The sequence below is a fragment of the Echinops telfairi genome, unplaced genomic scaffold (assembly GCF_000313985.2).
Source record: "Echinops telfairi isolate 266 unplaced genomic scaffold, ASM31398v2 ScPeMD7_7407;HRSCAF=8445, whole genome shotgun sequence".
Classification (NCBI taxonomy): Eukaryota; Metazoa; Chordata; class Mammalia; order Afrosoricida; family Tenrecidae; genus Echinops; species Echinops telfairi.
In genome coordinates this window covers 1,685,677-1,697,242 of record NW_022111307.1, presented here as the reverse complement: position 1 = coordinate 1,697,242, position 11,566 = coordinate 1,685,677, and the positions used below count along the sequence as shown (strand labels likewise).

The 11,566-nt window shown below is 44.5% G+C and overlaps 1 pseudogene; it reads right to left on the bottom strand.

Annotated features, from left to right (window-relative positions):
* Positions 1-2,645, bottom strand: part of LOC101664491 — an 18,681-nt pseudogene extending 16,036 nt beyond the window's left edge.
* Between the last annotated feature and the right edge of the window lie 8,921 nt (positions 2,646-11,566).

Genomic DNA, 11,566 nt, shown 5'->3' with positions numbered 1-11,566 from the left:
GGCAGTAAGCCAAGGCTTGTGTGCATCGTGAGTTATTTTCCTTTGCTGAAAGGATTCTTTTTCACATGGAACATCCTAGAACTTAGGACTCTCTTAAACCCTCTGGTCTCATGTGACTAATTGGAGAACCCACCCACTGTGGGGGCCATTGGGCTGCTGTGAAGAGAGATTCCCAGTCACAGTTCTAATCACAACGTGTATCAGCAGTGGGCTCTGTAATCAGATAAGGATTTGCCCTTCCTTGGTCTCTTCGCCAGGTGGCTTGGGCAATTCACACTGAGCCTCCTTACAACAAATTGTGAGTCAGCTGGCCCAGTCACTCACCTCCTTTACATTTCCTCAGACGTGGAATTCCCTGGTTCCTTGTACAGTTTCCCCTCCAATTGGAACTTGTACGAGGTTTCTCTTTCTCTTGTTTCTGTGTTCTTGCTTTTGAATTCTAGTGAACAAGCTTTCATTCTGTTCTAATGTTGACATAGGGACTTGGAGAAGGTGGGAAAATCACTAGGAAATCGTTAACAAGGATTTAGCCAGACCCCATTCGTAGTATAATTTGAGAAAAAAACAAAGTAGGATAAAGAGACAATTTTCTCAATTTCAGCCAAATAGCACCTAGCTAACTTAAATATGTGGCGCTCAGTCAAGTGCCTTCCACTGTCTTTGCTGGCTCCTTCATTTCATCGTGCATTGGTTCCCATCATTGGTAAATAGTTTTACATGGCTCCTCTCTGCCAGGCACTATTTTAGACTCTGGAAATATAGCTGTGACTAAAAGTGAAATAATCTCATCTTTGTTAAATAAATTCTGGGTGGAGGAGGAGATTCAATAATGAAAATAAATGAGGCAGACTATGAGTAATACGTTGGATGGTATGAGAAAATAAAGCAGAGACGTGAATTCAAATGCCAGCTGCAAGAGTCTTATTGTAAGTAGGAAGGTCAGGAAAGGCCTGCATGAGAGGGTTGATATTTGATTGTGACTTTGTGCCCTTGTGAGATGAGCCACACGAACATTGAGGGAAGAATGGCTCAGGCAGACTGCCAGCCAGTGCCATCAAGTCATCGCTGAGTCATAGTGACCTTGTTGGGTAAGGTAGAACTTTCCTGTGAATTTCCAAGACTGTAAGATTTATATGGGAGTGGGAAATCTGGTGGTTTTGAACTGCTGACCTAGCAGGTCACAGCTCTACAATAACCACACAGAAACAGGAAGACCCCGAGGCAGCCATAGTAGAGGATTAGAGAAGCTCGAGCTGACCACCTAAGGGGGAAGGAGGGGGGAGTTAACTGGGGCCAGATCTGGTACGTCACTGTCGTGACTCAGGGATTGAGATGGAATATGACTGGAAGATTTCGAGCTGAGGAATGCCACTGTGTGCTCATGTCTCTGAAGGATTCCTTTGCCCTTTGGGGTGAGACGAAAAAGAACAAGCATGAAAGCAAGAAGAAAAGTCGAGCAATTGCACTACTGCAGCACAGAGATGATGTTGGTTCAGACCAGGATGGTGACAGTGGAGGGGACACAAGGACAGCTGCTTTGGAATGCAGGGAAAATGGGTGTTAATGTAGTAATGGTGAGTGTGAGAAGGGTCCAGAAAAGGGAGTAAAACAGGGCTGGGCTACTCAGCTGGCAGACCTAACTTAGTCTAGCACTCCAGGCCTTCCAGGGAGACCTTCTTAGAGTGTCCAAGCCTGAGGCTGACAAATGATGTATGTTGACCAGCTCTTCAGGTTTGTCCAGAACGATCCTTAACCCTGAACGTACTGCAAATGGGGGGAAAGGCCCTGGCACCCAGGGATGACTGGTCCCATTGCCAATGAGAAAGAGTCTTCCTAGTGCAGCTGGAGTATGGTGGTGAAGTAAGAAATTTCTTGGCAGAGAATACCAAATGCCAATGTAGCTACCAGAGTAGGATGCTATGAGGCAGGGAGTGAAACGGGGGACACTGGCAAGATGTGGACAAGGGAGACAAAGGCTCGAAAGTACAAGCATCCTCTGAGCCATAAGAATGCTGGCATTTATTGTGATGACAATGGAAGGCAAGGAGTTAGTTGTAAGAGTAATCGCTTGGCTGTTTTGTCATTTGTCTCAATTTCTTTCCTTACAGGAGAATTATAAAAATATTTACAAAACAGTGAGAAGTAAATATGTTTGGATCAAAATATTTCAACTAGGTGTTCAGTGGCTACTTGGAAATCCTCATGGCCCAGAAGGTCATGTTTCCTATGAAATCAGTTTATATATTCTCTGTATTTTTATTGGCATCAGTGGTATTATTTTTCTAGGTTCAAAACCTTAAGTTCATTATTGGGTCTACTTCCTCCCTTTCATTTTCCTGTCCTTGGTGATCTCTCAGTCCTCTAGTGGCTCTTCAGACTCTGTGCCCTTCAAAATATCAGACCTTGGCTCGCAAGTCTAATCCACTGCCAGCCTAGTCCAAGCTCTCCTCAACTCATGCCCTGGGCAGAGCCTTCCTAAGCAGGTATGAGGAAGGGTAAAAAGTGGAATCAGATCACCCTGGGTACAGGCAAAATGGGGGTGTATTTTCCATAGAGAGCAAAGCGGTGGCTTAGTGCTAGAATTCTCACCTTTCATAAGGGAACTCCAGGTTAAATCCCTGGTGAGCCTCAAGCGCAGCTGCCATGCACCTTCCAGTGAGCGTTTGCGTGTGATCATCATGCTGAGCATCCCAGAGAAAGCAGGACTAAAAGGAAGCCCTGTGGTTTACTTCTGAGGATCAGCCAGTGGAAACACTGTGGACCACAATGCTTCTCAGAGCAGCACATGACTGGGTGGCATTTTGTTCTCTTGCACATGGAGTTGTCATGAGTTAGGGAGCAGCAGCCTGGCAGCTAACAACAACATTGTCTGTAGAGATTGTAAGACCAATGTAAACCAGCTGAAAGTCAGGCTCTTTATACGATGATTATGTACCCCAAAAATTCCATAATAAAAATGACAAAATATTCTTCCCACTGGGACTGGCCTCTCCTATTTCCTCCATCCCCACGACACCCTACCAGCCTCAATTACTGCCACATTTTCTGCATTTGCCTTTCTGATGCCTGCTCTATATCCTCCAGCCTCTCGAGCGCTCACTTCATCCACTCCTCACACGTCATCTTCAGACGTTTCTCACTTTGGTCAGAGTAAGAAATCCGCGATGTGACTATTTTGTGTGTGGATGGCATAGGTCTGGCAGGAAGTACAAGAGAAGAGGAACATTGGTTTTCACAGTTCAGAGGATTTACCAACTGGGCAGGCCATGTTTCTTAGTGGTTTGGTAGTTATGCAAAGATGGAGTCATCCTCCATTTGGTGATCTGGTCGCATCTTCTTCCATTTTCACCTAGCATAATTTTTGGCATAAGGACATGGTGTGTGGAACCTAACCATGTCAATAAGTCAGGAGTGGGTTTGCAGCATCTCCAGCACCTTCAGAATATGATCACTTTTATCTGGCTTCCCCAGGCCTCAGAAGGCCCCTTGACGTCTAGGATCAAACCCCAACACATTAATCTAGCTTATACTCAAGCCCTGAGTAACCTAAAACCATTCTACCAGCTAACACTTACCTTGTTACTCTGCACCACACTCTTCGTTCTGAGATCCCGTGCCACAAAGTAAAGGGTTTCCTGGTGCATTCACAGGAGGGCAATTGATTTTTATTCCAGCTGTACCAGTGACTAGTCCTGTGACCTTAAGCAAGCCACAGTCCCTCGAAAGACTTCAATTTTCTTATTAGTCAGACTGAAATAATGCTATCTTCGAACTGAAGTCACAGAATTACCGTAAGGACTCAATGAGAGTATGGTTGGGAAAGGACCCACCCAGAGAGCAAATATGATTATTATAAGCAGTTGAAGTGATATCTGTCAAAGTGGTGGTTGTCACAGGTGTGATATGAATGCTCGTGGCCATGGATTTCACTAGTCTTGCTGGTGGTATGCCTTTGACCTTTTGCCCCTTTAATCTTTGCAACACTGCCTTCTACGCAACCTTTAAAGAACAGTTCTGGGCTAACTCGTTTAGAAATTCCTCCTGGGCTACTTAAGCCTACTTTGAACTCTGGACTCTCCCAAAACATAAGCTACTGGCTTTGAGTTAGTTTCCCCACATGCTGTTTTACATTGTATGTGGTATTTCCTCCACCCTGGACTATGGTCACACCTTACATTTCTCTAGCATCTCTCTCCATGTAGAATATAACAATAAAACACCCCCAAACATGCTGCCATTGTCAATTTCAACTCATCTAGTCCTAAGGAAGAGAGTAGAGTGGAAGCAGCTTGGCACAGCTTTCTCCCGTGAAGTGTCGGGTGAGTTTGAAACACTCCATTTCAGTTAGCAGAAGGGCAGGTAGCCACTGCACCACCAAGGCTCCACTGAACCATAATAGATATCAAATCAAAACGTGCACAAATGAGTGAATGAATGAATGAATGAATGAATGGAGGCATCTCTCTTTTTAACCCCTCCAAGTAAACTGTGCTAATAGTGCCCTCTGCTGCTAGGCAGTGTGTCTTCTCTCCTCACAGAGGGACAACAGAAGGAGAGAATGCTAAATGAAAGGAAGACATTAACTCCAAAACAGTTTGTGGAGCAAGTACCTAGGATCATTCCAGTCCTAGTATCAAGCTAGTCAGCTCTGTACCCCAATATTTAGATTCTGCCTTTTGACCCGGTGATTACCACAGGAAGTCATGATTGGCTTCAACACAAAAAGAAAACTAATGTGAAATTGAATGAAGGAAACCATTTTTGGGTAAAGGCTAATGAAATTATTAAATATTTTTTTAAAGCCTGAGTTTTTCTAATGGTTGGGACAGAGAGCCAGAAACATCGTGGGAAAGATGAGGAGAGGAAGTTAAAAGGCCCAATGAGGGCAATTGCAGAAAGTAAGGAGTCCCCTTTCGAGGTTATGATGGGTAACTAGCGTGCAGTGAGAATAACCTCACCATGTGCATAACAGGTTGCTCTCCCATGTTTTTTTTATGAGATATCCTATGGAGTGCCTTTGAAACTTCAGAGCAAATATTTGATGATTACATTTTTAAAAGAGTCTGGCCATAAGTAACAGGCTTATTGCTTCAGCAGGGGTATGGAAGAGCAACCTGTTATGCACATGCCAAGCTTGTACTCTTCCCTGACTTCCATGACGGACTTCTGGTCTGGGAGTCCGTATTCTACCACAAACTTTGTGATAACATTGGGTTTATCACATCACTCTCTGAACCCCAGTTTTCCAACTATACTAAGGAATACATATTCCAAATTGCTGAAATAAAAGGGGGCTTCAAAAATGTCATGGAAAATGTCCATGATCTTTTAGCAGTTCATAAACTGTTGGAAGCCTCACTTTATGGATGATATAACTGAATGATATAACCACTTAAGCACTGAACTGCGATCCCAAAAGTTGATCATTCAAATCTGCCTAAATGTGCCTTAGAAGATAGAGCCAAGACAGATAGCAATTCACAAATTGCTTCTGAAAGGTTTCAGCCGTGAATAGTCGGTGGAGCAATTCAACCTTGCACACAGAGTTACCATGTGTTAAAACTGACTGTGCTGAAATTGGTGTGGTTTGGTTTTCCCTGTGACTACAAGTGTCCCTTGGGGTCCCTGACATGGACTTAATCCCTTCAGTCTAAATGGCACTAGATGGTTAAATGTCATCCTCAGGTAAACAATAACCAACAGAACGCTATGCTGTGTGTAGATGGCCATTCGAGTGTCTTCTACTGAACTCATACGTCCGTTTGCATGTAAATGATGCATTCTTTCTCAGACCTCAAAGCACGATAATATATTCTATCATGATCCTGTTGGCAGAGCAGGTTTCGGTTTTCTGGATGCCAATTTGTCACATCTGATGTACTTGACAACTAGGTCTTTAGTTGGTAAGTGCCTTGGTGCGCAACGTGACCAGGTTGATAAGCACACCTCGATAGAGCAGAGTCCCCAGGACAAGCATCTCCGTGTGGTGCCCAGCCTTTGAAGTGGTTCGCTGATGCTTCAAAGTAAAGGTCATGGTACAGGGAGCAACATCTGATGTACTTTTATTACCCCGAGAGACACACACACACACACACACAAAAACATGACTCAGAAGCCAAATGTCTGCCAGAGAAATCTGTACCCCATGCTCAGCCCTGCGGCTTGGAAATGCAGAGAAGACTCGGCGTGCTCCTCATGCGAAAAGCAGGGCAAGTTTGAACAGTGCATTAACCATGCCTGGCAGACAGTGCAGCGGGGCAACAACTTGATGAAAACAGTGACCTCCTGGGGTTTCCAACGAGGTGAGGACGAGTTCCACCGATGAGGCCTGGGGTCAAATAAGCTCGGGGTAATTCCTCCAGCCTCCTAGCTACCCCAAAGAGAAAACATGCGCAGAACTATAGAATGGCCTTCACGAGAACAGCCCCTTGTTTTACTTCAGGGAACTCACAGCGATGAGGACTTGGACTTAACTCAAATCATTCATCTACTCTGGATTTCTTTATCCTCAAGTGCAACGAACGATCTAGACTGCAGAGGTGTTGTGACAGGCTCAGTAAGGACAGTGGTACACAAGGAACTGGGCATAGAATGTCCCCCCTGGAGCACCCTTTGTCCCACCAAGGGAGGGTCAACAATTCCATCTAATGTCTGACCTTTTTTTTTTTTTCATTGCATCCGTGACTTCTTAAATTTTTCAAAATTTTTATCATTTTATTGGCGCCTCCTCGTACAGCTCTTATCTTCACCTGATACCAAGCAGCTAAAGATAGAAGACATTTGCTAAGTTAAATGACTGAGAACCCATTTGTGCTTAAAGCATTCTTTTTATACTTTTATCTTGAGTACCAAACGAACAAAGCACCTAAGTTGTCTTGATTTAATTCCCAATATTAACTTCAAAGCAGGATGCACCTAGTTCCCATTATTTTATGAGAAAAATATACCCTGGAGCTCTGAGTTTCAAGTATAATAAAAAGACTGCTGTCTGTTCAGTACATATTGCTAAACACTGCACTATCATGAAGCACCAGGATATCATTCTGGAAGTCTTCTTCTCAGCCTTGAGGACTAAAGAATTTATTCTAAATCTAGGTCATGGTGATTGACCTTCAAGGTCATTTGCAAAGTTAACAAACCAAAAGTAATTAATGAGAATAAACAAAGTAATTAGGCGATACTTACACTTGATTTTACACTTAATCTTAGCCAAATGGTCAACAAGCTGTGGGTCTTTTGCTTTTAGATAACACAATTTAGCCCCAGTCATGCTTCCAGTAAGTGCTGGACTGCAAACCACAAAGTCAGTGGTTCAAACCCATGAGTTGTTGTGAGGGAGAAAAGTGAGGCTATCTGCTCCCATAAAGATTTACAGCCTTGGAAACATTATGTGGGGTCACTAGGAGCTGGAATTGATTTGATGGGATTGGTTTTTAGTTTGGAACTCCAGTTGAAGAAGATATGTTTCCAAGTATATCTAAGGGTTCTGAAAACTTGCTCCATGATATTGTAGAATGGAAGAGCTCCCCTTAAACATTTTCTTTTTCTGGTTTTACTACGTGCTTGTCCTTACCAAGTCCCTGTCTTCCTGGACACCAGACTCGTGAGGTGGGCTATGTTCATTATTCCCATCTTTCAGATAAAGTTTAAAGATCCGAGTTTCTAGATAGTGGCTCCGTGACGCGTGGGCTCTGAGATATTGGGGGCTCCGGGCTGTTGGGTAGACCTCCTTGGGAGTCCTGGTGTAGTGCAGACAATTCAGGGCTTGTCTAATAGCTCAAATTGGGGGCTTCAAGTCCACTCAGCAATGCCTTGGGAGATATATTTGTCAATCTGTGACCGAAAAATCAAGGCCTAGAAACACTTACTCTACCCGAGGGGTCACCATGAGCCAGAATGGACTTGATCGTAACTAATCAAAATTTTTAAAAGGAGGTCCTTAATATTAGTCTGAATAGGATTCATTTCTACTTCCTCTGACACTGGTAGTACTTTTGCTTTACTGAAAGCAACGTGGTCCATCGGGGGCTTTATTCTACCCACTCAAACAAAACTTCCCTTACAAGGAAATAGACATACCACTTTCTCTGTCATTGGTATTTATTTGAATTTTCATAGCATGCATTAAAACACTTTCCCAGGGCAATAGATAGTTAAGATTCCATTTGGCTCCACCCCCAAAATACCAACCTTAGAATGAACTCTTCCAAGCTCTCTAAAGCTGAAAGTTTTAGCACCCAAGACATTGTCCTCTTTAGAGTCCAGATGTTCGTTTTTAAACCGAGGATCCTGTGTGAGATGTGAAGTCTCGTGGCTCATGTTGCTTACTGGTGGCAGCACAGGTGCCAGGCACCGTTGAAATGTCTCCTTGTTTGTTCAGCCTTTCCCACCCCAACCACTCCTCTCCTAACTTACAGGCCTTCTGTGCCTATCTTTACCATAATCCTTGGACCAGAGCACTTATCTTCGTTTATGTTGGCCATTTGTTTGCATCTAGGTTTTCCACTTGATTTTGCATTCTTCAACGAAAAGGAGGAAATCTTATTCAACTTTGAATATAGTATGAAGTCCACGCCTCCATTCCAAGTGCCCACTCCAAAACTGTCCAAGGAAGGACATCGTGCGTGGCCAAGCTTTACGAAACCACCTTCCTGTGGCAGGTTCTCATTGCCATTTACAAAATGCAATTGCACTGAGAAGTGTCTCTCAAGAACAGGATGCAGTGACCAATGGTTGCCAAGTGCTTCAAGACCATCGAGTGCTTTATAAATGCCAACCATGATTATGCCCCTTGAAACAACGGGATATCATTTACAAGTGGAAACAGATGACGCACAGCAGGTAACACTCCTTGCCCAGTCCCCATTTTCACCAGCCCTCCCTCCAGAAGTAAAACTATCAACTTTGGAAGAGAGGATATACTGAGAGACTTGATAGGACTTCCAGGGCCTGGGACCTTCCACGGTCCTCAGGAGGGAAGGCACCCAAATCTGAGAACACCAAAAAACCCAAACAAGCCCCCTGTCATCGGGTCAATGCTGCCTCCTAGTAGATAGGCCTCTGTGGGTTTCTGCGACTGGACCTGGGGGGAGAAAAATCCAGTCTCTCTCCTGTGGGGCTACTGGTGGTTTTGAACTGCTGACCATGCATGCAGATGGCAGCCCAACGCATAACCACTACACCACCAGGGCTCCCCCATAAAGGGCCCAGCAAAGAGTTCCCAGAGGGAGGTCCTATCCAGCTCTCCTCTGAAGGGAGCCTCACCTGGAAAGGCTTCCAGTCGCAGACATCCAGATCTCTGTTTCCTGTGAGACCAGTGACTGAGAGAGCTGTGAGAGAGGCTGTTAATTAGGGAGGCCGTGGTTATGCACTGGGCTGCCAGCCACAGGGTCAGTAGTTCGAAACCACCAGCCACTCCCTGAGGAAAAAAGGAGGCTTTCTACTCTTGTAGAGTTACAGTCTTGGAAACTATTTTGTCCTGTGTTGCTACTCGCTGGAATAGATTCGATGGAAGTAAAGGAGTCAAACTTCAGCCTCAATCTCCTTTGTGCTTGGTCTACACAGAAGAGACGGGCAGGACACATCTTGTTTAACTCTGGTTCCCACTTCCCCTGATTTCAACTATGAAAGAGCCAGAAAAGGTGGTTTTTGCATTGGACAAATTGGAGCATTCAGATTTTTCTTCCCGGCAATGTGTTAGGAAAAGAGAGAGCGAGGACCGCTTCTTTGATTATCCTTCTTGTGGGCCCTTCATTGTTTGGGATTCTTGAAGGCAGAGATATTCACTGAACAATGTTTCACATGGCGAATGCCATCCAGTATAGAATCAGTAAGGCTAAGCTGTTCCCGACTGGAAGTGGCCGACCTCAGAGGTCAGCAGCATACACAGGGAACACCGTGAGTTCCCCAGAGGAGGCGGGGCCTCTGACAGAACACATCCGCAGCTCTCTTAGCATGAGGTCAATGCTGCCTGTCTCGATGTGTCTGAAGAAAGCAGTCTAGCTCCAAACAAACCGGGCCCTTGTTTCTCAGGTTGGAAACATCAGATTATGGGATTGCAGAGGATTGGTGGGTGGGCTGCTGGGACGGTGTGAGGTGGTCACCTCACGGCACAGGCTTGCTTCTTGGCAGGAGGTGGGCCAGGATCATAACCCAGGGCCCAATCTGACTTGTGGTTTGGCATTTTGGTCAAATAGCTCCTATTGCCCTGAAGATTTCTGGATGTGGGAACAGTGCAACTTTTCCCACCTCTCAGCTCCATCACTGTCAGTCACCTCAGAACGTTGAAGGCTTTGGCATAAGACCTGGTGAGGTGCCCCCATTACCCCCTCTCTTGACGTCAGTGAGGGAGTTGTTCCTTGTGGCTCTCTTATGTGAAATAATTTGGCATTTGTATTTCACTTAAAATGCAGTGGCATATATTATTAAATAGTACTGACTCACGCCATGGCTTCTCCTCAGATGAATAAGTGCCAAGAGTGTTCCATACACATTAGCGATGAAGAGGGTGTGAGAACTAAGATTTTTTCCTGTTGAACATTTACAGCTACTTTAAACAGTCTTGTCTCCTTGAATAAAGCATCCCACACATCCAGGGAGATTACTCTGGCCTGTGTTACTCTTTTCGAAAGAAGACATTGAAATGCAAGATTATTTCTGCCTTTCAGGGTGAGAAAAATAACCCCTGCTTAGAATCTTCCTCTCTTTTGTGAGTCTCATAAAAACAATGTCTGAAACACAGTGTGTGTTCAATGATGGGCTGTATCAAATTAAATGGGGCGCTGCACATTCTATGGGTCTCAGAAGAGAAATGTATATCTTCACAAAGTACTGAGTCGAAAAAAGAGGAGAAAATAATTTCCTTGTTTTAACAAAACTCACTTTTCTGTATCTTAATTTTTTTCTGTTCATGGAAGCATGATAGTGAGAACATCAACCCTGGTATGTTGTTGCTTTGAGTTTTTGTTTTGCTTCTTTCTCTCATTCAGGAAACTGTACTTGGGATGAAGTCCTGGGAATTTCAAGCTAAGCCATTAAAAGCAGTGGCTTAGCTCCCTTCCCTCCAGTTCCTCATTCACAAAACCCAGAACCTTGTCTCCCAGGGCTCCTACCATGCGGACACGCTCTACAAACAGAGACAGGAGGATAGAAACTCCAGACTATTTTCACTACCAACTCACCTTCTCTGTGGACAATTAGGACCGGCATCCTTTGGGCTCTGATGGGAATGAGTCTCTGAGAAGTGCTAACTTCACTGTTTGGCAAGACCCCCTTCTCCTCCATCTCCAGTTCCATATATCTATGACATTCAGGAAGCGGTAAGGATATAAGAATAAGGATATAAGATATAAGAATAAGATGACTCGGTTTTGTTTACAAATTAGAGATCATTGGAGTGGTGAGATCCTTCTGTGCAATCTTCCTACATCTCACCATCCCCCCGGCCCGCCCCCATTCCCTTTGACAGATGAAGAAAGCCAAGAACGTTTCTTGACAGCTCAGTGCACTTATGGCAATAAAGGAAAGGAGCAATACGTCATCGGGAGCCAAGAGAACATTACCAGTA